The sequence below is a fragment of the Cryptomeria japonica genome, chromosome 4 (assembly GCF_030272615.1).
Source record: "Cryptomeria japonica chromosome 4, Sugi_1.0, whole genome shotgun sequence".
NCBI classification, from domain to species: Eukaryota; Viridiplantae; Streptophyta; class Pinopsida; order Cupressales; family Cupressaceae; genus Cryptomeria; species Cryptomeria japonica.
Genome location: NC_081408.1, coordinates 296,679,697 through 296,707,417, shown reverse-complemented (window position 1 = coordinate 296,707,417; position 27,721 = coordinate 296,679,697).

The window sequence follows — 27,721 nt, the reverse complement described above, 5'->3', positions numbered from 1 at the left end:
GATCTTCAGGGTAAGAGAGACTGGCATGCTCAAGAAGTGTGTGCCGTGGAGTGGAGCCAATGCTGCCAGACTCTCTATCTATTCATTTTGTTTCAATATTTTGTAAGGGCCTCATTGAATGGTGTTTACTTTCTAGCCTAAGATTATATTATGTGCTTTTATATGTATCATTGTATCAGACCAGTATTGAGTTAGTCATTTGGGCTATTTCAGGCCCTATGCTGTGTATCTCTGAGATTGTTTGAAAAACCAGTTCAGTCAGCTATATTTACCTCCAAACAATTGTTCTCAGACTTGAAAAAACCACGAAACTTGTCATATACACAGAATTACTGAAAACAAAGTCCATTTTTGAAACGTCAAACAGTCCTGCAAACTCAAAGATTTACACACTTGTGACCATAGGAAGTCCTTGCATAGTCCTCATTTACATCCTTACTATCGTCCTAAGTCTTTACATAGTCCTCATTTACATCCATACTATCATCCTACATCCTTGCATAGTCTCATTTACGTCCTTACTATCGTCCTAAGTTCTTGCACAGTCCTCATTTATGTGCTTACTATTGTCCTAAGTCCTTACATAGTCTTCATTTATGTCCTTACTATCATCCTACGTCCTTGCATAGTCCTCATTTATGTCCTTACTATCGTCCTAAGTTATTACAAAGTCCTCATTATCATCCTCATATAAGTCCAAGTGTCTAGACCTCATATATGTCTGTCTTAGTTCATCGTCATTTGCATAATCATCCTACAAAGTCATAGCATGCATCTTAATGGGTCTCCCAGGTGATGGTTTGCTCCCCTTCGAGCAACCTAATCTAGTGCCAAATGACGGTCAGCGAGAAATCATTGAAGGTCTAGCTAACTTAGCTTGAGAATCAATGAGAAACACCTGGGCCTAGTATATAAGAGTCGAGTACGAGATAAATATCAAGTATAAAATTGCCCATAGGATTGATAGAGAAATTATTGTAGAATGTCTAAGAGAAGACTTTGAAAAACTTGCGCTACAGAAATCTCGAAATACTCAACAAGTCTTGCATCAAAATCTCCAATAGAGAATCTAGTCTAGTATTGCATAACTCATACCTAGGTCTAGAGTCTAGCATTAGTTGTCATCTTGCAAAGGTTCTAAAAACCACCCTCATATAGAAGTCTTAAATGCCCGTCACAAGGTCACAAAAGGCAAAAGGTACAATGGACCCAAACAACGACTTGTCAGTAAACCCAACTTGGAATATAGACATATGAACTAGTCAATACTCAAGTTCTCAGGCAATGTCTACATTACATGAACTGCAACAACATTTAACATGAGAAGAAATTGAATCAGCTCAACAAGATCCATGAAGAAGTTGAGGAAATATAATTTCAGAGATCCCAAGAACACCTGCATGCAAATACCTGTCACAAGAGAAGAATGGAGGCACATAAAGCAAAAAAGCATAAATGGTCTAAAGAAGAAAATTATCATTCAGAAAAGAAATCAAATTAATGAACAAGTACAATACAATCCTTATAAAAGGATAATAGCAACCCTAAAGGTGTGCAACCCTAAAGAAACCCTAAAGGGATAATGTGTATTTAATAATTAGAATAATTATTAAATACCTACAATATTTATTAAATGCCTAAGTTTAGCTTAAGCGTAGAGTTTAATAGACTAATAATTAAATAAATAATTATTAGCTAATACAAGATAACTCTAACACCCCCCCTTAAGATGAACTTAGGGAGTAGCTAAAAAACTAAATGCATGAAGCAAAAAATGCAACTACATGATGGAGGCAAATTTGGGTCCCGACAATAAGGCCTGATGAGGTACCCAATCACAACCAAATCTCTATGAACTGGAGAAATAGAGAAAACCACGTGGGAAAAAAATCTACTCCAAAAAGAGATGGAAAAACAAGAAGAACACCATTGAAGTAGGAAATAGGTTCAAACACTATCGAAGAGTAACTGCTGATCTAAAGAACCTCCACTGAAATAGAACATGACTAGGTAGAGAAGATTGTAATCTGCATGAGTGCCCTCAAATGACACTACTCAAATCAGATGGTAAACAAAGGCAAACAACTAAACTCGATGATATAGATGGCATGAGACACCAAAGCCTGAAGAGCTGATCAATAGAACCAAGGAAGCATTAGAACCAACAGGACAAACCTCCCCATAATGTTGAAAAGGGCAAGGGACAGGTACACTGAAAAGAATGACCAACAAGAACTGCATGACGAAGAACCAGGAACATCAAAGGTGCTGAGAAAGTACAAAGTGTCATGGAAGGAACACTCACTTGACACAAATCATGAGGCGAATGTCATGGAAGGAACACTCACTAGACAAAGGTAGATGGAAAACAAAAGGCAAACATCAACCCCCTCATGACACTTTATAAGTAGTGCATGTACAATAAGGCACAAGATGTTCAAGATCCCAAGTAAACAATGCATGTTGGCACTTTATCTCAGTGTGTTTGCATAAATGAAATGCTACAATGATAAGAAGACTGGAAATGGAAAGAAGAACCAAAATAGAGAAGAGATCCCAGGACCTGAAACAACCAAGATATCCACCAGAGTGCCGAAAAGCAAAAAAATGAATAAAATATGCATGGAGCAGAATCTAGAAATAAAACTCATATGGCTAGAAAGTGCACAGAACAAGATTTTGAACTATATAAAGTTTTCGAAAAACAGAGTTCAGATGCTCAAGTTATGTCTCCCGAAGTGCAAAAAGAAATTTTTGGCTTTGACAGAAAAAAACACCATCAAAAAAGAAAAATCAGAAGATCAAACTTCCTAATCTGAAGAGAGCTTGAAAAGAGCTTTCCGAAGATATAAAGTTTTTGAAAAAGTGCCTCCGTATGACCAAGTTATGGCAAAAAGAAATAACCCCTCTTTTAGGGCATAAAAAGGGTTAAAAAAAAAATTAAATTTTTTTTTTTTTGACGAAAATTTTCTAACGCATTTGCAGGTATAGTCGTACAGATTTTTATGCCTCATAAAGCGTGCCAATGAAAAAATCATGGCCCAGATGCACTTGTCATCGAAATAGGTCGAATTATATATCAAAATGACTAGAAACGTCCTTCGGAAACCAACGGTGAGGATTTTTTTTGCCCAAACTACTCTAAATTTTTTTTTAATGATTTTTTTGATGAATTTCTCAAAATTCATGCCAAAAAAAGGCAAAACCAAAGAAAAAATTTCAGAACCCAAATTTGTCAAAATTTGTCAAATTTTATATGGAAATGGGGGTTTTGGGGCGTTTTGAGCTCAAGGGTGAGTTCCGTTTAAGCCCAAAATGATCAAAAACAAAATAGCTACCCTAGATCCAATAAAAAACTTTAAAAAAACTTGAAACCCTCCTCCAAAAAATCTTTTGAAAAATCAGGAACAAGCAGTAGCAGATGTAGGCTCTGATACCATGAAGAAGTTGAGACACAACACCACAGGAGCCTAAAGATCTTCTACAAGCTAAAACAATCTGTCACAAGGAGAAGCAATGAAGCAAGAACAATCTGCAGAACAAAGACACAGGAAAAATATGCTCAAAAGAGGAAAGCTCAATATTCACCAAAATTGTGTAATGACATAATGATACAAAGAAAAGAAAAATAACCTCTAATAGGTCAAGAAACCCTAAAAGGGAAAACCTAGGCTTGCACATAATAATTAATAAAAGAATTAATTATTATGCACCTAAAGTTAGCTTAAGTGTAAAAGAGTTAAGGGAACTTAAATAATTAAACAAATGTTGTTTAATTAATCAAGTAAATACCCGAATACTCTAACACCCCCTCTTAAGCTAGACTTCAGGAGAAGCTAAAACCTAGAACAACTATTGAAAGCAAGAAAGATGGGTCTCGACAACAAGGCCTGATCAGGTACCCAAATAAATTAATCAAGTAAATACTAACTCTAACAATCCACATGTCCTTATGATCTTAGATGCACTTATACATAGTGATAGGGACAAATATCTCTCGTTGTTATTACAAAATGGGGCGAAATTACTTGAAGATTTTGATATCACAAAAATCTTACCACCAGGAAATACTTTAGTTCAAGATAATAGTCAAATACTGCATATAACACAAGTGCAAGCAATGACCTCCAATTTTCCTCATAATGCACCTATACAAACAAATGTCAGTTCAAACATGAACTCTTAATCAAGTGCATCATCTTCAATGATAAATGTTAGCGCACCAACACAAACTATAGCGATAATACTAAGTGTCTCAACACCTATTCCAACACATATTCATCATATAACAATTGCAACTCAACCTTTGGTTTCCTATTCTATAGGATCGACATATAGTCACCAAAATGCAAATCTAGGTCTTGCAAATACAACAAGTACAACTCAGCCTAACATGGGTTCACATATCAACTATTTCACAATACCTAGTGGAACGTACAACATGAGAAATTACAATCATAGTACCTTCCAACAACCTCCTAGTTATACTACCACGAGTCCTTTTGTGGGATATACACAAACACAAGGTGTACCTTTGACTTAAATGGATATTTTGACACAACAGTTACACAATTTGCAACAACTAGTGACTATTATGCAAACTGGTAACAATAAAAAGAGCTACACACTGCAGGACTTACGTCCTTATCCTTTTGATCATATATTGTACATGCCGCCTTTCCCACAACATTTTGAAATGCCAAAATTCAATAGATACCGAGGGAAAGGTGGTCCTAGAGACCACATCAGAGAGTTTTTTACGACATGCATAGAGGTTGCAACAGAGGACACTTACCTAATGAGGTTGTTTCCTAAAAGTCTGGGAGGCCCATCTTAGAGTGGCTTTCACATTTACCACCAACCATCACATCATGGGGAGAATTAGCCGAACATTTTATTGTAAAATTTTCACATAACATTGAAACCCCAATCACTTTAATGGACTTGTGTCATGAAACAATACAAAAATGAAACATTTGCGTCCTTCATACAATGATGGAGGGCTCTCTATAGGAGGTGTAAAACAATTATTCCAGAAACAAAGCAAGTGGATATGTTCATGGAAAACTTGATCCCTAAGATTAAATATCCAGTACAAATGCAATATTTAACCATATTTAAACAAACCATGGAAAAAGCTCTAAAGTGTGAGAAGGGACTAGTGGAACAAGGTCTTATTAAGTATGGCAACAACAACAATAATGGCACATCTAAGTTTTGTGACCAACGATGGTGTTGTAGATGTCTGAATAGTAAATAGAACTCAACCAGTTTTATCTTTAGGCATGAGTCAATCATCAAATCTACATACAAAAAATAACACTGCCTCAATAAATGTAAAAGCTATGCAAAACATGAACACAAAGTACCCCAGGGTAAATGCTCCAAGAAGGAATTGCACACCTCTAGGAGAACCTTTTGAGTCAGCACTCAAAAAGTTAATACAGACAAACATGATCACTCTACCAGAGATAAGAGTATATGAACCAGGTCCTTTCAAACCCACATGGTGGAATGATAATCACATAAATCATTATCATTCATATGAACCAGGTCCTTTCAAACCCACCTGGTTCAATAATGGTTCATATACTATGATGAGTTGCTATAAGTTGAAAAACTTGGTCCAAGATATGATAGACCAAGGTGACATCATGATCGATATCGATAAAACATCAACAAACACAAAACACACAATCTTTAAGTATCCAGTTGTTAAGCATGACAAAGGGAAGGCTACTACATCAGAAACTCAAGATAATATAGCCAACTACACAAAAATCTCATATGACTACACTATTCATGCCATTAGCTCAGGAGATTTAGTAAATGACGATTCACAAGAAACACTTGATCAAGATGAGAAATATCCAAAGACTCACACAGATGATAACCAAATTTGCATGCTATTAGAGGCATCGAAATACGATGAAGACAAAAACCTTTGTCTCAGGGACTAGGGGCATGATGAACCATTTCATTCAAGATGGTTTGAAGATGAACTTATATGGTTAGTGCAGGATCATGGGGGGCCAAAAAGTGGCAATGTGAAAAAAATAGCCTTCTTCACTCGCCTAAAAACGTGAAAATCCATTTTGACTTTTTGCTTGGCTTGGGTGTCAGTACACCTTGGCATGGTAATTACCTATGCAAATCTGATATCTGATTTTTATTTGTAATTTTAAATTAAAAAATATATAATATATAATATATTATTATATTATATAATATATATAATGTAATAATATATTATATAATTATATAATGTAATAATATATTATATAATTATATAATATAATAATATTTATATAATTATATAATATATAATATATAATTATATTTTATATTATAATACAATACATATTATATAATATAATATATTATTATATTATATATATTATATTATATCATATATATTATATAATATATAATATAATATAATATTATATATTATATAATACATATTATATAATATATTATTATATTATATATGTTATTTAAAAAAATTTAAGTATAAAAATTGGATATCCAATTTTCTGAGACATATATTTCGACAGTGACAACCCATGAGTCATTTTTAACTCATGGGCTGCGCAATTTTATAAAAATCCGATATCCGGTGTTTTGGCCAAAAATTGCTAAAAAATAGATTGAATGGTAAGAATTTTATTATTTTCAATCATTTTCATTCATTTTTTGTTAATGTTTATTTGATTTTTCATTGAAAAAATGATTTTTTCATGAAAACTAGGTTTTTTTAAATCAAATACCTAATTGTTTAAATTTGTTAACTAAATTTAATTATTTACATTTAATTAGGTTAAAAATGGGGGATAATAATGAAAACATTGATAAACCACAACTGCAACAATCAAACCCTCCTTTGCCAAAGCCCCCCTCAATTCAGGATTTGATTGCACAAAATTTGAATGAATTGAGGGGGATTACAAAAGTATATTGTAGGATCCCTTGTCTAAACTCAATGTTTGATCCTCTCACATCAATTGTAAAGAGTATGGAAACCATGACTGAGGAGCATAATGCCGCCCTTTTGTGGCGAGATTCTATGAGGGAAAAATATGCAGATGGCTTGTCGTATAAGGATATCAAGGATCTCGAGATATCCAAAGCTGCCATCGCCTCATTGTTTGTGAATCCCCACACTGGTCAACCCGTAGATACCAAAAAAACAAAACTTTCTATTAAATGGTGCACAAATGATGGTATTGTGAAAAACTTTTGGGATCGTTGGTGGATGGTTTTCGACAAACCACCCAACAAAAATCTTGATGTCCCCTTCTATTTCATAAAAAAATTGTATGCTGATTTTGTTTTACGCAAACATGTTAACTACTTTGACATTGAACCTTTCTAGGGTGTAGGTTTAGGTATGCCCCAAAATAGACCTGGGGCAGTCAGAGTAGTCTAGGGCCCATATGTCCCCCCTCCTCTTGTTGATCCCCCACTTGTAGTGCAGCATCCTGATATCATTTGTGAGGCGGTTTCACAGACCATATTGGATATTCACTCTTTGAGTAGCCTTTTGGTTTCTAAGGCTAGGTCAGTAGCTCAGCCTACTCTTGATGGTAGCGGTGCATCTAGTGGCACTGACACTTCATCCTCGACTCCACACATATGTGTGCCCCATAGTTGTGTCATGTGTGGGCATGTATGCTTGGGTCCAATTGGACAACTTATTGATCCTCCCGCGGATAATGCAAATTATGAGGTGCATGAGATGCATGATGCACCAGATATTATTACATGGACTAGAGGATACCTTGGGGAGTCCTCACATGCTAGAGGCAAGGAGGTACCATCATCACACATTGATGATGTAGTGGTAAGATTTGTATTTTCACAGTTCATGTTATATTTTAAATGAATATTTATAATCTAGATAATATTAAGTACTAATTTTTATTTACATGGTCTATTTAACAGTTGATGACCGAGGAGGAGTTGAGACAGATTCAGGAGGGCACCTTGTCAGCCATTTCATTTGGCCTTGATAGCTTGATGATACATATATTATTGCACCTAGTCATTTGTATTTTATTGTACATACATTCTCATCATTTATATTGGTATTAATTAGATTATGTAGTAACTTGCATGTATATCTTATTTTACTCTTGTAGGGCACAAGCAACACGAGTGTGGGGCAGTGTGATTTAGGATTTGGTAGTGTAGTTGGAGACAAGGGAAAGGTAATTGAATGTAAATATGATTGAATGAATAATTTAAATAACTTATAGTGATTATACACGTCTAGACATAGATTGATAGTTTCATGTACTTGTTGTGTATATATATAGAGAATTCTTGGCTTCACATCCTTGATGACTACACCCAGTATACCTGAAGAAGAAGAAGAGATGCCCTAAGTAGATGTGTGTTTATTTTATTTTGTGATTAGTAGATATAATTTGTTATTATCAGTGACAATTATATGCTAACTTGTATCAATGTCATGTTTATGAACATATTTAGGTTGTGTATGAAAATATTCAAAACATACCTCCTCTACTGAAGACATACATCAAGAGTTCTGCAAAGCCGAAGAGAAAACGTGAAGATGAGGTAAACATGAATAGTTCAATTATAGTTCATTTTTATGTTAACTTTTCGAATGTGAATTATATAATATTACTAATATTAATCGTGGTTTTTTTTTCTTGTGCAGGATCCTTCAGAGCCAAGCAGTGCGGTGAAGAGGATCAATTTTGATGATCCATCAGCATCTTAGGATGTTAAAGATAGTTTCGGGATGCTTACATGTCTAGTTGGCATGTATATTTTGTATATGGACATACATTCGCATAGTTAGACATACATTTTGTTTCAGTTGCGGTTATGCCATATTTGTATATGGACATACATTTGTAATCATTTGACATTTTTTATATATACTGAAGTTGATATTCGATCCTATAAATTGTTACTCATCTGTGCATGGTGTTATCATGGAAATATTTAATCTTCATTCCAATAATTAACAATGGTTAATAATGGTTATTTAATGAACGATATAATTCATTTCATCATAAGTGTGATTTCTATAATGAACAATATAATTCATTTAATGAACAATACAATACAATTCATTTAATGAAAAATACAATTCATGAACAATATAATTCATTTAATCAACAATACAATACAATTCATTTAATGAACAATACAATTCATTTGATGAACAATACAATACAATTCATTTAATGAATAATACTTGATACAATTCATTATTACCCTATGCATGGTCCTATTTTCCCCCCCACCTAGGTCGAACGCTCGGGGTTTTATTAGGGCAACAATTTTTCAGTTGGCGAAAAAATCATCAATCTCACTCAATCGAATATTGTCACATGGCTAATTTCTCATTCAGCTCATCGCGACGATGAACCGTCAGATTTGACATGTCCAGTTAGGCATTATTACCCTATGCATGCTCTTATTTCCCCCCCCCCACTCGATCGAACGCTCGCGGTCATACCCTACCGACGTCATCCCTTGAGTGCCCTAAGTGCTAAAAATTGTCAAACTTTGACGGGCTCTAACTTAGAATCCGTGGAACTTGTAAATGATCCGTTTGAACCTATGATGCCATGAGAGGGGTCCCTACAAAAGCCTATCTTAGTTTTTCAAGTTTCCCTATGGTTTTATTAGGGCAGCAATTTTTCGGTTGCCAAAAAAATCATCAGTCTCACTCAATCGAATGTTGTCGTGTGGCCAATTTCTCATTCTGCTCATTGTAATGGTAAACCATCAGCTTTGACATGTCTAGTTAGGCATTATTACCCTATACATGCTCGTATTCCCCCCCCCCCAACTTGATTGAATGCTCGGGGTCATACCCTACCGACGTCATCCCTTGAGTGCCCTAAGTGCTAAAAATTGTCAAACTTTGACGGGCCCTAACTTGGAATCCGTGGCACCTACAAACAATTCATTTGAACCTACGAGGCCATGAGAGCAGTCACTAAAAAATCCTATCTCCATTTTTCAATTTTCCTTATGGTTTTATTATGGCAGCAATTTTTTGGTTGGCGAAAAAATCGTCAGTCTCACTCAATCGAATGTTGTCGCATGGCCAATTTCTCGTTTAGCTCATTGGGATGACAAACTGTCAGCTCTGACATGTCTAGTTAGGAATTATTATCCTATGCATGCTCCTATTCCCCCCCCCCTTGATCGAATGCTCGGGGTCATACCCTACTGGCGTCATCCCTTGAGCGCCCTAAGTGCTAAAAATTGTCAAACTTTGACGGGCCCTAACTCAAAATCCGTGGCACATGCAAATGATCCATTTGAACCTATGGGGCCATGAGAGGGGTCCCTACAAAATCCTTAGTTTTTCAATTTTCCCTACGGTTTTATTAGGGCAGCAATTTTTTGGTTGGCAAAAAAATCGTCATTCTCACTCAATCGAATGTTGTCGCATGGCCAATTTCTCGTTCATCTCATCGTGATGATGAACTGTCAACTCTAACATGTCCAATTAGGCATTATTACCCTATGCATTCTCCTATTCCCCCCCCCCCCCACTCGACCGAACGCTCAGGGTCATGCCCTACCAGCGTCGTCCCTTGAGTGCCCTAAGTGCTAAAAATTGTCAAATTTTGATAGGCCCTAACTCAGAATCCGTGGCACCTACAAATGATCTGTTTGAACCTACAGGGCCATGAGAGGGGTCCCTACAAAATAATATCTTGGTTTTCAAGTTTCCCTATGATTTTATTAGGGCAGCAATTTTTCAGTTGGCAAAAAAATCATCAGTCTCACTCAATTGAATGTTGTCGCATGGCCAATTTCTCATTCTACTCGTCGCGATGATGAACCGTTAGATCTAACATGTATATTTAGGCATTATTACCCTATGCATGCTCCTATTCCCCCCCCCCCACTTGATCAAATGCTCAGAGTCATACCCTACCAGCGTTGTCCCTTGAGCACCCTAAGTGCTAAAAATTGTCAAACTTTGATGAGCCCTAACTCAGAATCTGTGGCATTTGCAAATGATATGTTTGAACCTATAGGGCCATGAGAGGGGTCCCTACAAAATCCTATCTTGGTTTTCCAAGTTGTCTTACAGTTTTATTAGGGCAGCAATTTTTCGGTATGCGAAAAAATCATCAGTCTCACTCAATTGAATGTTGTCGTGTGGCCAATTTCTCATTTAGCTCATCACGATGATGAACCATCAACATTTACATGTCCAATTAGGCATTATTACCCTATGAATGCTCCTATTTCCCCCCCCCCCCCCCACTCGATCGAATGCTCGGGGTCATACCCTACCGACGTCGTCCCTTGAGCGCCCTAAGTGCTAAAAATTATCAAACTTTGACGGGCCCTAACTCAAAATTCATAGTACTTGCGAATGATCCATTTGAGCCTACAAGGCCACGAGAGAGATCCCTACAAAATCCTATCTCGGTTTTTCAATTTTCCCTACGGTTTTATTAGGGTAGCAATTTTTCGATTGGCAAAAAAAATCGTTAGTCATACCCTACCGGCATCATCCCTTGAGCACCCTAAGTGCTAAAATTATATATAAACAAGCATTACACTACAAAAACATAATGATCATCAATATTTCCATGTATCGTATACACATAATTACATTTACACTTGCATGTGACATCCATGAAGAGATATGCAAACATGATTTTTTTTCATTATCAATACAACTACACCAATGTACTCATGTACAGATACATGGACATTATCATCAATATAACTAAAACAATTTGCTCATGGACATTGTATATCATCATAACAATGTTACATCAATTCACATCCATATACAAATACAACATCCCACTTCATTTGCATCACACATCCTCATGTCCTAAGAGAAAAGTTTATGTACATCAATGCCTGCATATAAATGAAGACCAAAATAAGTAACCTTTTTTATGCAGAATGAATGTGCTCCAAGAAATAAATTATGACACTTAATACAAATTAGTTTATAAAATTATAAATAGATCATTTGAAACATTTTTAAGACGTACACGATTGTATAATTATGAAACTTACTAGTTTCTCTGCAAAGTATACAAGCATAACTTTGAAGAAAGACGCATGTTGATTAAAACCCTCCTGACTTCATTTCTCTGCATAGTTGAAGATGATGGTAGATATGGTCATTTCTAAATAGCAATACATTTACTTGACTTAATGTTTATGCACAAAATTTTATCTCATTAATGCACAAAGGAATATGTACCATCACCAAGAGAGGGTCTTGTCAATGACGAATGATCTAGCATGAACTTATATTTTTAAGAATTGTTAGTCTACACATAAAATGCATGGATGAACATAAAGGCTTTATGATAATCACTTCAAATAAAATTGCATGATAATAAATGAAAAGATGGGATTATATACCAAAAAAATACGTCTCTTGTAATTATATCAACAAAACCCACTATGTTGATGCAAAAATCATAATGTGATACTGTTGTATATCATCAAAAAAGACCTGCATGAGCATAAAGGTTTTGCGATAATTATATCATCAAAAATTGTCAAATAGTGTTCTCTAATAACAAAAATTGTAAAGCTCATCAAATGCATGATAATAAGTCATGTTGCAAAAATAAGTTCCTTCCGATTATATCAAGTGTACCCTCTATGTGCATGCAAAAAACGTGTTCCCAAAGAAAAACGTTCATCAATAGACCTGCATTTTGAACACATCCTTAATATAAACGTAATAATTTGAACATTAAGGTTTAATGATCATTGTTTGAAATGAAATGCATGATATAAGGCACCATTAAAGACCTACTACTCAAGTGTTCCTGAATGGTTATCTCTTTGCTTAAGAGTATCTAGTATTGCTTCATGATTAGCAGTAGTCACTGTCCATAGCTCTTTGGTCTTTGGTTTTTCTTGATGCTTCAACAACATGACATTTTTAGCTATAATAAGGTGTGGATACATTATAATGGTTTTGTGTCTCTCATAGTCTTCAAATGCAAGTATGCCATTCTTTCTAATCATGTATGTTCGCAACCAAGTTCGCACAACAACAACAGAACCTGTAGGATATGTGAACCCATCATCATCTGTCACTAGTTGTGTTAGATTTTGTTTTCCCTATACACATTGTGCCAACCAATATTCTGATCTCTTTTCATTCCCTTGCAGTGCAACAACTGCAAAAACATGTCCTGGCTATACAAGATCTGATAGATGATCATACTCAAGTGAACTTTCCATGTCATCGTTTGACAAGGATATTGTTTGAGATAAAGGAGTTAGATAATGGGGAACCCACGTATCAACCCACTCACTTGACTTGCACTAATCCCAATCACACTGAACAAAACTTTGACAAAAACAAGCCAACACTCGTGTCCAAATGGTCCATGTACTTGCATCTAAGATGAGAAATGAATGCATCTTTGAAGAATCTTTAATTGTTTGACAATCCAATCTATCTCCCACTATTCCCTCCTCAACCAACCAAAAGAATCTGGTCACTTCTGAATCAAGAGTACCTCCATGTGACAACGTTGAACTAAATCAATCAACAATAGAATGTGTATCAGAGAAATTTGCACCTAAAATCATCAATTGCTCCTTAACTAGAGCTCTCTTCAAACATGCACCTACTCCATCATGCTCTCCCTTCCCATGCCCTACCTCAAAAAAACACCAAATATGAGGTATATGCCTCTCTACATGCATTCTACTCAACCAATAAAATAGACGCGCATTCTTGAATTGACCCATACAGTTATCTAGCCATATTATATGTCGGTCAATTACAATATCTTTCTCATGCAAGAACTCAAAAAAATTCTCAAAAGAATGTTGCACATACTCGGAGGAGTGTGATCTATTATCACTCATATAAAAATGACACTCCTTGATTATCTTCCTATCCTCTTTTGTACTATCAGGAGCATGTCTATATGTAATGTGAACAAAAATAGCAATCTGGACTGAATTGTAGTACTGATAATGTACCTCATTCTGTGGTTGCAATGTATAGTTCTCTGCAAAATCAACCACTGATACAATAGTGCCAATCGAGAAAGAGGTCTTACAGATCTTGAACTATTGATCCAACCATTGAGACCTATGGGTGTGCCTTGCATACTTGTAGAAAATCTTTTCCTTAAAATCCAAAATAAAATCAGCAATACTTAGTTCTCTTGAGACTAATTCGCATCCAGAACCTTCACCTCCACTCTTCAAAGTATATTTCACTATCTCATATCTTTTTTTCTCAACATAGTTCTTTCCAAACTCATGTTTGCTGCCCTCATGAAAACATGAAACAAACTTTGACAACTCACCATATTCTGAGCACTTCTCATTCAAACAATCATTTCTATAGAAATAGAAGCCATCATCTCTAGGGCATAAAAATAAATCTTGCAAGTCTCTTGATGATCTCGGAAATAGCATTGCACGACACTCCTACAACATCTCATTAGTATGCATCGTAGAACGAATATGACATAAAAGTTCATGGTACATTGAAAACTCCACATGGTACTTGCAACAATAAGTATTGTGAATCTTAAGAGGAACACAATAAAATGGTTTCAAAGATTCAAAGGCCCTTTGTGATATTTTCAAAGTTGGATGTAATTCACAAAAAAATTTGTACAACATTGTTTGGCTTGATTCCAAGAAATGTTTGGGATGCGGTGTGTGGTCTCGGTTGCCGATTCTTAATTTCAAAAAGTCCTTTACATTGGGTGACACTCTAGAATTAGGGTGCCAAAATTTTTGAATCTCCTCCTTCACATTGTTAGTCAACTTTCTATCAACATGTGGAAGCCTCCCACCAAAAGCCCATGTATCTTGTTGAAGTGGATCATCAAGTCTTTGTCTTCATGCAAGTGCTCTATCCAAATTTTTATGATTTATGTTAAAATCAACACAAGTTTGTCTGATTTGATGATCCTTCCTCAATTGATGGATTACTAAGGAGGTTGTAATCACTCTTCGAGTGGCTCTCTTATCTCTTTCTTTGGTATTCTTTCCAATAGAATTGAGAGCATCAAATAGATTTTTTGCAATAATAGAATTTCTCTCCATCTTCTTGTTCATACAAATCTTCAATTTGTTTAGCAATGGTCTCATCTTTATCATCTTTAGCAATTGAACAAAGAGTTGGCATTGCTCGGCCAATGTCTTGTTGTTAAAATTTTGGTTGAAAAGTTGTGTAGCCCACAACCAAATAGTTCTTGTTGACCTCTTGCCTTCAAGATTCGCAATAATGTTCTCATCGATTTCAAATAACCATTTTGGGGTTCTTGAAGGTCTTGGATTTGGAATTTGTCTTTCATCCATGAGAGGGTCTTCATTTCTAAAGTAATTAGGTGTTACATATGGTTCACTTGGTTGAGCAATTCTACCTTCAATGTCAAAGTTTTCCACATTTTCACCTCTTATGTCAAAATTTTCCACATGTTGAGCATTTTCATTATCACTTTCAACATTTTCAACATTTTTAAAATTTTCACTTTCAAAATCCACATTTTCATTTTCAATAACTTATGGCCCATTTTCAAATTCAGTTTCCTCTTCACTTGAAGTAACATTAGCAATATTTAACATACCTTGTCTTCTCCTCCTATGCCATTCTCTATCTCTTTCTCTACACTTGAATTTGGTCATTTGAAATTTTTCTTTTGCGTTTAGACTTCTGACAACTACTACTCCCCATTTCCCTCCACACAGATGCTCCTACATTATTGACAATGTAAGATTTGACTATAAGAATCTCACAAAAGCACAAATTTGTCTCAACCTGTCTGAAAACCCATGATCGTCGACAAAAAATAGAATATGTAGAATGTGGGCCATTGGAATCCACAAAATGGCCCACAAGGCTCTTTTTTATGTACATTAAAATTGAATATCTGATTTTAATGTATAAATTTGTTGTCCCCAAAAATTTTCCCATTGCTGCCTTTTTTTAACTGAACTGCCACATTAATGGCAATGGCAGAAATCAAATATCTGATTAAATTCGATATCGGATTTTACTAGTCATATTTTAGAGAGAGAGAGAGAGAGAGAGAGAGAAATTAGGGGAGAGAGAGAGAGAGGAGGAGGGGGAGAGAGAGAGGAGGAGGAGGAGGGGGAGAGAGAGAGGGAGACACCATATTGGGTCTCTTTGGGTCATATCCTAAGGGGTCATATTGTGTCCTACGACCCCTTAGGACACCACATGACCCATAACAACACAATTTGGTATCTTAAGGGGTCATATGGTGTCCCAGGACACCATATGACCCCTAACGACACCATATGGTGTCATAAGGGGTCTTATATTGTTCTTAGGGGTCATATGATGTCCCATGAACCCTTATGACCCCTTAGGACACCATATGACCCATTATGAGACCATATTGGGTTGCTTTGGGTCCTATGGTGTCCTAAGGGGTCATATTATGTCTTATGACCCCTTAGGACACCATATGACCCCTAACGACACCATATGACCCCTTAAGACACCATATTTGGTAGTTATGGGTCATATTATGTCACATTGGGTCATATTGTGTCATATGACCCTTTTAAGGCATCATATGACCTCTTAGGACACCATATGACCCCTTAAGACACCATACTTAGTTGTTATGGGTCATATTATGTCCTAGTGGGTCCTATTGTGTCATATGACCCCTTTAAGACATCATATGACCCCTTAGGACACCATATGACCCCTAATAACACCATATTGGGTTGCTTTGGGTCATATGGTGTCCTAAGGGGTCATATTGTGTCCTACGACCCCTTAGGACACCATATGACCCATAATGACACCATATGGTGTCATAAGGGGTCCTATGGTGTCCTACAACCCCTTAGGACACCATATGACCCCTTAAGACACCATATTTGGTTGTTATGGGTCATATTGTGTCATATGAACCCTTTAAGACATCATATGACCCCTTAGGACACCATATGACCCCTAATGACACCATATTGGGTCGTTTTGGGTCATATTATGTCCTACAACCACTTAGGACACCATATGACCCCTAATGACACCATATGACTCCTTAAGACATGATATTTGGTTGTTATGGGTCATATTGTGTCATATGACTCCTTTAAGACATCATATGAACCCTTAGGACACCATATGACCCCTAATGACACCATATTGGGTTGCTTTGCATCATATTGTGTCCTAAGGGGCCATATTGTGTCCCACGACCCCTTAGGACACCATATGACCCATAACGACACAATTTGGTGTCTTAAGGGGTCATATGGTGTCCTACGACACCATATGACCCCTATGGACACCATATGACCCCTAACGATACCATATGGTGTCATAAGGGGTCTTATATTGTCCTTAGGGGTCATATGGTGTCTCATGAACTCTCAGGACCCCTTAGGACACCATACGACCTATTATGACACCATGTTGGGTCACTTTGGGTCCTATGTCATCCTAAGGGATCATATTATGTCCTATGACCCCTTAGGACACCATATGAACCTTAACGACACTATATGGTGTCATAAGGGGTCCTATAGTGTCCTACGACCCCTTAGGATACCGTATGACCCCTTAAGACACCATATTTGGTTGTTATGGGTCAAATTGTGTCCTAATGGGTCATATTGTGTCATATATGACCCTTTTAAGACATCATATGACCCCTTAGGACACCATATGACCCTTAATGACACCATATTGGGTCACTTTGGATTATATTGTGTCCTAAGGGGTCATATTGTGTCCTAGGACCCCTTAAGACACCATATGACCCATAACGACACAATTTGGTGTCTTAAGGGATCATATGGTGTCCTAGGACACCATATGACCCCTATGGACATCATATGATGCCTAACGACACTATATGGTGTCATAAGGGGTCTTATGTTGTCCTTAGGGGTCATATGGTGTCCCATGAACCCTTATGACCCCTTAGGACACCATACGACCCATTATGAGACCATATTGGGTCGCTTTGGGTCCTATGGTTTCCTAAGGGGTCACATTATGTCCTATGACCCCTTAGGACACCATATGACCCCTAACAACACCATATGGTGTAATAAGGGGTCCTATGGTGTCCTACGACCCCTTAGGACACCATATGACCCCTAACAACACCATATGGTGTCATAAGGGGTCTTATGTTGTGCTTAGGGGTCATATGGTGTCCCATGAACCCTTATGACCCCTTAGGACACCATACGACCCGTTATGACACCATATTGGGTCGCTTTGGGTCCCATGGTGTCCTAAGGGGTCATATTATGTCCTATGACCCCTTAGGACACCATATGGTGTCATAAGGGGTCCTATGGTGTCCTACGATCCCTTAGGACACCATATGACCCATAACGACACAATTTGGTGTCCTAAGACACCATATGATGCCTATGGACACCATATGACCCCTAGTGATAGCATATGCTGTCATAATGGGTCATATGTTGTCCTTAGGGTCATTTGGTGTCCCATGAACCCTTATGACCCGTTAGGACACCATACAACCCATTATGACACCATATTGGGTTTCTTTGGGTCCTATGGTCTCCTAAGGGGTCATATTATGTCCTATGACCCTTTATGACACCATATGACCCCTAACAACACTATATGGTTTCATAAGGGGTCCTATGGTTTCCATAGGGGTCATATGGTGTCCTACGACCCCTTAGAACACCATATGACCCCTTAAGACACCATATTGTGTCCTGTGGGTCATATTGTGTCATATGACCCCTTTAAGATATCATATGACCCCTTAGGACACCATATGACCACTAATGACACCATATTGGGTTGTTTTGGGTCATATTGTGTCCTAAGGGGTCATATTGTGTCCTACGACCCCTTAGGACACCATATGACCCATAACGACACAATTTGATGTCTTGAGGGGTCATATGGTGTCTTAGGACACCATATGACCTCTATGGACACCATATGACTCCTAAAGATACCATATGGTGTCATAAAGGGGTTGTATGTTGTCCTTAGGGGTCATATGGTGTCCCATGAACACTTATGACCCCTTAGGACACCATACGACCCATTATGACACCATATTGGGTCGCTTTGTGTCCTATGGTGTCTTAATCTCTCTCTCTCTCTCTCTCTCCCTCTCCTTCTCTCTCTCTCTCTCACCCCTAATATCTCTCTATCCCTTTCCCCTAATCTCTCCATCTTCCTCTCTCTCTCTCTCTCTCTCTCTCTCTCTCTCTCTCTCTCTCTCTCTCTCTCTCTCTCTCTCTCTCTCTCTCTCTCCCCTAAGCTCTCTCTATAAATTAATATATTAATAAACATTAGATTAATTATGGGCAAATTTAGTTAGAGAATTTACTTATTAAAATCGGATATCCGATTTTTGTAGTCAAATTTTCAAATTTCAAAATTCGGCTTGGGAATGCTTTGGTATTTGGCTTGGAAGTGACAAGCTTGGAAAGTCAACTGAAAAAATGTGTTTTTTAGTAGTCCTTGATTTTCCAAAATTTACACTAGTGGCTGATGACTTTTTTTGTAGCCAAAATTGATAAAATGAAAAGGGTTTTTTAAGGACATTCCCAACTTTCCAACAATATAAGGCTTGTCTTATTTAGACTTTAATAAATACTTATTATTTATTTTCTAATTGAATTCTAACAATAGTCCTGATTGAAAAACACTCATAACTTTCAAATGGTATAATATTTTTTGAATCTGAAACATGCATCACATCCCATGCTTCGTCTACTATAGGGAAAAATTAAAAAAAATTAAATTTCATAAGGTTTTGACCAAGTTAAGATGGTCAAACGTGGGAGTTTCTGAATTTCTGAAAAGCTGTAGTAAAAAAATCATAAATAATTATTTACTTTATAAAAAATTAATATGTGTCACATCGGGACATGAGTCTAATACTTATATTATAAATATTATAAAAAATATTATGATTTGATTGTGATTAGGGTGGTCAGACATACGTCTACTTCTTATTTTTTTCCTGAAATTTTAGTACCACTGCATTGAAATTTGAAATTTTCATCAAATAGGATTTTTTTTCCAAAAAAAACTAGTAGCATAAAAAACTACATTCAATTTTCTATATATTATCTTCTTACATATTTTAAAAATAATGTTCACAACTTATTCAAATTTTCATGTCAAGTTGCATAACTCTAATTTTCTGAAATTTCATTGCCATGTAAGGGCCTGTTTTGGCACACCATGATCCTGCACATACCCTATAGAACAAATCATGGATGTCAAGCATACACATGAAGACTATGAGGAGGGATATAACATAAACCTTGACAGCACAACATATGATACCGACAATTCCTGCAAAAGAGATGATACATGGCTACAATTACAATAACTCCTAGAGACAAAGACTATGCAATAGTTACTCACAGATCAAAGGTAACTTTACAAGGAGTACCACCAAACCAACCACTAGTAGTAGGGACTTATAATGTTGTTGAGCAACTTAAGAAAACCCCAACACAAATAAGTTTCTGAATTTCTGAAAAGCTGTAGTAGAAAAATCATAAATAATTATTTACTTTATAAAAAATTAATATGTGTCACATCCGGACATGAGTCTAATACTTATATTATAAATATTATAAAAAATATTATGATTTGATTGTGATTAGGGTGGTCAGACATACGTCTACTTCTTATTTTTTTCCTGAAATTTTAGTACCATTGCATTGAAATTTGAAATTTTCATCAAATAGGATTTTTTTTTCCAAAAACAACTAGTAGAATAAAAAACTACATTCAATTTTCTATATATTATCTTCTTACATATTTTAAAAATAATGTTCACAACTTATTCAAATTTTTATGTCAAGTTGCATAACTATGATTTTCTGAAATTTCATTGCCATGTAAGGGCCTGTTTTGGCACACCATGATCCTGCACATACCCTATAGAACAAATCATGGATGTCAAGCATACACATGAAGACTATGAGGAGGGATATAACATAAACCTTGACAGCACAACATATGATACCGACAATTCCTGCAAAAGAGATGATACGTGGCTACAATTAGAATAACTCCTAGAGACAAAGACTGTGCAATAGTTACTCGCAGATCAAAGGTAAATTTACAAGGAGTACCACCAAACCAACCACTAGCAGTAGGGAATTATAATGTTGTTGAGCAACTTAAGAAAACCCCAACACAAATATCACTATTTGACCTACTGTGTATTTCACCCACTCATAAAACCATTATGGACAAAGTGCTTTAAGATTTAGTAGTGGACATAGATATAGATGAAAATTCCTTCCAATCCATGGTAGGAAATTTATCACAAGGCACTGCATTGCATTCACAGAATGGGACATTCCTAGTGATAGACTGCTCCACAATTATGACCCGCTACATCTAGAAGCTTACATACATAAAAGAAGAATCCAAAGACCACTCATAGATGGAGGAGCCGATCTCAATATTTGTACTTTAAAACTGGTTAAGGCATTGGGATATTCTGAACTTCACATTGATCCATCCAAGAGGATAAATATCAAGGTATATGATGATGAAGAACGTCCCTTAAAAGGTATTGTAACGCTACCAATACAAGTGGGACCAATAACAACAGAGGCCACTTTTCAAGTATTGGATAGAGAACTGGGATATAACATTTTAGTGGGCCGCCCATGGATCCACACCATCCAAGTAGTACCGTCGATATTTCATCAGTGTGTCAAATTCCCATATAATGACATTGAAATCACCATAAAACGTGATCCAAATCCTTTCCAACACTGCAATTACTTGAAAGAAAGTGTGGATAATTAGATACCAATTAATCAAGCAACACCTCTCACTACACAAATGGATGCGTTAACAATCACAGAAACGAAGAAAAATATGCCTACAACATCCTCTTTATAGATACAAGATATGGTTGTGGAGAGTATTCTATTTCAAATGCCTCAAGTGGAAAACAACTGTCTCTATCTCCTAAGTCTTTTGGGAAACCTCAAAATTTGGTATAGAAGCAAGACAAAGGAAAATATATTGTTTGATACACAGACTCATGCTCTTTCATTAGATGGGGTGACTTACATGAAGAATCCCTAAATGAAGATATCAACCATTGGATATATAGAGAAGAGGATCACATGACAATACCTAGTATGCCCCTAGATCAGTATGGCAATGGGTTCAAAATGCTCCAGAAACATGGATATGATGGTACCATAGGCTTGAGATTACAGAAACAAGGAAGACTAGAACCTATTGTTCCTAATGACAATCTAGGGAATCAAGGGTTAGGGTATAAGCATGTACCACATATCACACAGACAAGACAACACACAATAGATATACTAAATAGACCAAGGACACCGTCAGACTACATATCTCATAGACAGTCATCCACGCGAGTGCTTCCCTATTCATCTGAAACAAGCAACCAAGTACCAACATCACTTAGTGTGTAATTAGATGGGGAAGACATGAGACAACTCGTGTAAGAGCCTAGCACTGAGTCACACAACAATACAGTTCTCGACACAGTGACACAAGGTAATGTTTCAACAGACACAGTTTACCACCAACAGATGAACCTAATCCTTAGTTATTATCAATACTTCTACCATGGGAAATGAATCAGATGAAGAAAGACTGCAATGACTTATACTAGGCTTAAGAAGGGTAGCTACTATGCAAAGAAGACCAACCAATCTACAACAGAATCAATGACAAGAACAAGAGGAGATAAGTGATAATACCTCAGAAGATGAAATATACATTGAAAGTGAGATAGACTCTCATGACTATGAGTTCCTATCACTCCATGATTCTAGCCCACGAACAAGTGTCATGCTAAGCTATCAAATAAAGACTATACAAGATGAAAATACACCAAGTCACTCAATCAATCAAGTCCTCATGTTATCAAAATCTATTATAGAAGGGAGTAATGACTTACCCCTTATACATTCACACTTGATTGATTAGGGGCAAGAAGGAAAACCAACTCTGGATTGGTTTCAAAACGATGAAGCCATTGCAAAATTCTTTGGAGTCAGAGAGTGATTTCCACAAGATGACCACAAAGAAGGATTTGTTGTAGACCTAGATAGGACAACATACTTTGGAGAGGAAAGTACCTCTATCACATAAGATACAGATCAAAATAACCATAATGGCAAGAGCAAGTTAGGTAACCTCCCTATTGAAAGAGAAAGTTCAGCATTTCTTATAGAAGAAACTAAAGAGGTAAACATAGTAGAAGGAGAGGTTGTACATAACATTCATATGTAAAAATCATTAAACAAAGAAGAAAAGGACAAGTTTATTCATTTTTTCAAACAATAACCTATCAAATTTTCTTGGTCCTATGCAGATATGCCAAGCTTAGATCCTGAGTTGGTGTTGCATCATTTACCTTTGCTACCAGGAGTTAAACCTTACAAACAAAAATTGAGAAAAATGCATCCACAAATTGCATTACTGGTTAAAATAGAACTCCAAAAGCTACTAGATGTAGGTTTCATTTGACCTATCAACTATGTGGAATGGATATCCAACCTGGTACCTGTGACTAATCCCATATGAGGCATAAGAATCTGTACTAATTTTTTAGGATCTAAATAAAGCTTGTCCTAAGGATGATTTCCCACTACCCAATATCAATATGATAGTTGAATTAATAGCTAGGAATGAAATGCTATCATTAATGGATGGTTTCTCAGGATACAACTAGATTAAAATTGCACCGAAAGATCAACATAAAACAACCTTTACTTGCCCATGGGGAACATATTGTTGGAATGTGATGCCATTTGGTCTCAAAAACATAGGAGAAACATTCCAAAGGGCCATGACAACACTATTTCATGACATGATCCACATCATAATGGAAGATTATGTGGATGACTTACTGGCTAAATCATAGACAAGAGAAGGTCACCTTGCGGTCCTTGCATCAATATTTGATCGGTTATAGTAGTACAATGTTAGGATAAACCCAAAGAATTGTGTATTTAGTGTAACAACAGGTAAATTGTTAGGGTTTATCGTGTCAAATAGAGGAATTGAAGTAGACCCTACAAAGGTCAAAGCAATCATAGATATGCAACCTCCATCAACACTTAAACAATTAAGAGGGTTACAAGGAAGACTGCAATCCATAAGGAGATTCATAGCACATCTGGCATATAAATGTCATCTATTCCAGCATTTACTCAAGAAAGGATTTAATTTTAAATGGACAAAACAATGCCAAGAAGCTTCCCAAGTTCTGAAAGATTATCTTCTAAACACACCAGTGTTAGTACCACCTACTCTAGGAAAACCTTTGTTACTATATATATCAGCAACAAAATCAGCTCTAGGAGCTTTGTTGGTACAACATGATGAAAAAGGAAAATAAAGAGCTATTTACTATATAAGTAGAACATTGATTAGTTACCAGCTTAATTACACTCCTATAAAATGATCATGCTTAGCCGTAATCTTCGCATCTCAAAAGCTTAGACATTAAATGTTGATTCACAAGGTGCAACTCATTGCATGCTTTGATCCACTCAAATATCTGTTAAGTAGAGAGACATTGACCGGGAGATTGGCTAAGTGGGTCATGATCCTGAGTGAGTTTGATATAGAGTACATAGACAGAAAGGCCATCAAAGGACAAATTATAACAGATCAATTAGAAAAAGATCCTTTACAAGACAATTGCCCATTGCTCATAGACTTTCCAGATGAATCTGTATTTATATTGACAACATCTATAATATGGAAATTATACTTTGATGGGTCATATACAAGTCATGGATCTGGAGCTGAGATTCTTTTCATCACCCCTCAGGGTGATTCTATCCCTAAGTCATTTAGGATAAATTTTTCATGTACGAACAATATAGTTGAATATGAAGCTCTCATGATAGGACTTCGTACAACTGTGCAGTGGAGAATAAAATAATTAAAGGTCTGGGGTGACTCACAACTAATTGTAAACCAAGTTAATGATGACTACAATATGAAAGATGACAAACTCCTTCCTTATAAAATAATGGTAGAAGATTACAAAGAGCATTTCAGAAAAATCACTTTTGAACATATTCCAAGGATATAGAACAAGATAACTAATGCCATGGCTATAGTAGGATCTCTTCTAAATATGCCTACTAATGAAACTCGGTTTGAGTTTATTATAGAACATTTGATGATACCGACATATGAGACCCCCTCAACAAAATATGTATGTGAAATTGTGGGTCAGAATCCCTGTGGTACAATTAGATATACACATATTTACACACTTAGTACATGTCATTGGATCTATCTAGAAATCAAAAGAACTCTTATTCGTTAGGCATCTAGACACACTATTATAGCTGATACATTGTATAGAAAGGGCTTCGATGGAACTCTTCTCCGATGTCTTGATGAAAATGAAGCACAACTTTCTTTAAAAGAAGTCCATGATGGAATTTGTGGGGTGCATCAAAGTGGTCCACCATTGTCAAATAAATTGCTAAGAATAGGATATTACTGGCCAACTATGGAAAAAGATGCCTATAAATATGTGCAAAAATGCAAGAAATGTCAAATGCATGGAGATATCATTCATGCACCAACACAAGATCTTCAACCTATTACATCACCATGGCCATTTTCACAATGGGGATTAGATCTAGTGGGTAAAATCCATCCTACTTCTTCCAACGGGCATAAGTTCATCTTAACAGCTACTAAGTACTTTACCAAATGGGTCAAGGAAATTCCTCTTACATACACCAATGGAAAGCAAATAGAAAAATTCATGCTCAATTACATTATCTGTAGATATGAGATTCCAATGTGCATCGTGACAGATAATGGACATCCATTCAAAAATCAAGAAGTGAAAGAATTGTGTGACAAATTTCAAATACAACAGAGATTTGCCACACCATATTATCTGCAAAGCAATGGACAAGTAGAGGCAACAAATAGGACAATATTGAAGATTCTTAAGAAATTTGTCATTGACACAGGATGAGACTAGCATCTCTAGTTAAATTCCGCTCTTTGGGCTTACAGAACAAGAGTACACACCCCTACAGGAGAAACACCATATTCCTTGGTCTATGGTACAAAAGCAATATTCCCTATTGAAATAGAAATACTGTCTCTAAGAGTCTCCTTACAAAACATCATATCAGAGGAAGACTATCAGGTAGCAAGATTACAAGAGCTAGAAATGCTTGATGAAAAGAGATAAACTGCTTTCAATCATCTGCAAGGTTATCAAAACAGACTAAGATAGAGTTATAATAAACGAGTCTGCCCAAGAAATTTCGAAGTGGGAGATCTAGTTCTCAAGGGAACCAAAGGAATCTAGTGGAATGAGAAAAGCCAGGGAAGTTTGAACCTAACGAGCTAGGTCCTTTCATCATAACAAGGGTTATAGGAAATGGAGCATATAATTTGGCTACCATGGAGGGAGATCCACTCTCTGACCCTATGAAAAATATGCACCTTAAAAGATATTATATCTAATGATTGGGTTAGTTTAGGTTTTACTTTTCATATTGCATATCATTTTATTCAAAGCACTGCATCACATGTAGTTTCTTTCCAAAGCACCTAATTTTCAGAAGTTGCATTCGCAAAGTGTCTGCATTTTCATATAGCAGTATCAATAAAACAAGGCAACTGTCCAAGTTGGTCATCTATTTGTATTTAAGAGAAACAAGGGTCATCTCCTTTCTTATATATTTAGACATGAAGTCTTTGAGGTCCTAAGGTCATTCATTTCCAACAACATCCTGTGATGATGCTTTACTTATGGTTGGGTAGTGATTTCACTATTTGAGATTTGTTAACCCAAAATCTATCAATTGCTATATCTCAAACATATTAAGAAAATCTCTAATTCATTCTAGACACCTAGTTGATCATATGACTAGTGAAAAATCTATAATTCTACTTGAGCGCCGTTGTAATTGCCACACCCAAGTAGGTTTCATTACTTACAAGTCAAGGCAAGAAAATAATAAAAGAAAAAGAGCTATGCCTAATATTCATCTTAAGGAAAAAGAGAAATAATATATAACTAAAATATCACACATGAAAGTGCAACATCAATCTTGACTATGGGAACATGCAAGTAACTCCATCAGGGCTATGAATGCCTACTGACAATGGAGCAATATTTGAGAAATTACAGTCTATAACCTCATTGGAGCTCTAAAAGCTTGCTGGTAGTGAGCCTCTATTGAAGATGCTTTTGAAGTTAGGATAATCCACGTAGCTAGTCATATAGGATGTTAAGGATCTTTAGTGAACACAAGAGTAGGAATTAATTCATCTGCACACACATGGGCAAAAGAAGATCAAAGTTTCAAGAACCAATGGGGAAGTTTTCTGCGTCTCTATTTGTAAATCCTAGTCACTAAGTGTGTTAGTTTGGATATTCCAAAGGACCTTAAGGATCGATTGACCGCTTATCTATGAAATTATTTGTACCTCCATTTCAATTGGTGTATTACAAAAGGCTAAAAAAACACAGTTAACCTTGTTCGAATAGGAAATACATCTTCATCATGCATATTGCATAGACATAGGTCATGTCAGAAATTCATTGTCTCCACTTGCATTCTACAGATCATCATGTCATATAGGTCTGCACACTGGGGGCATAACTGAAAAAATCCTAAAAATCAGATAACGTCCTTTGAAAATATCAAAAACAATGAAAACCTCAAAATCCAAAAACACTGA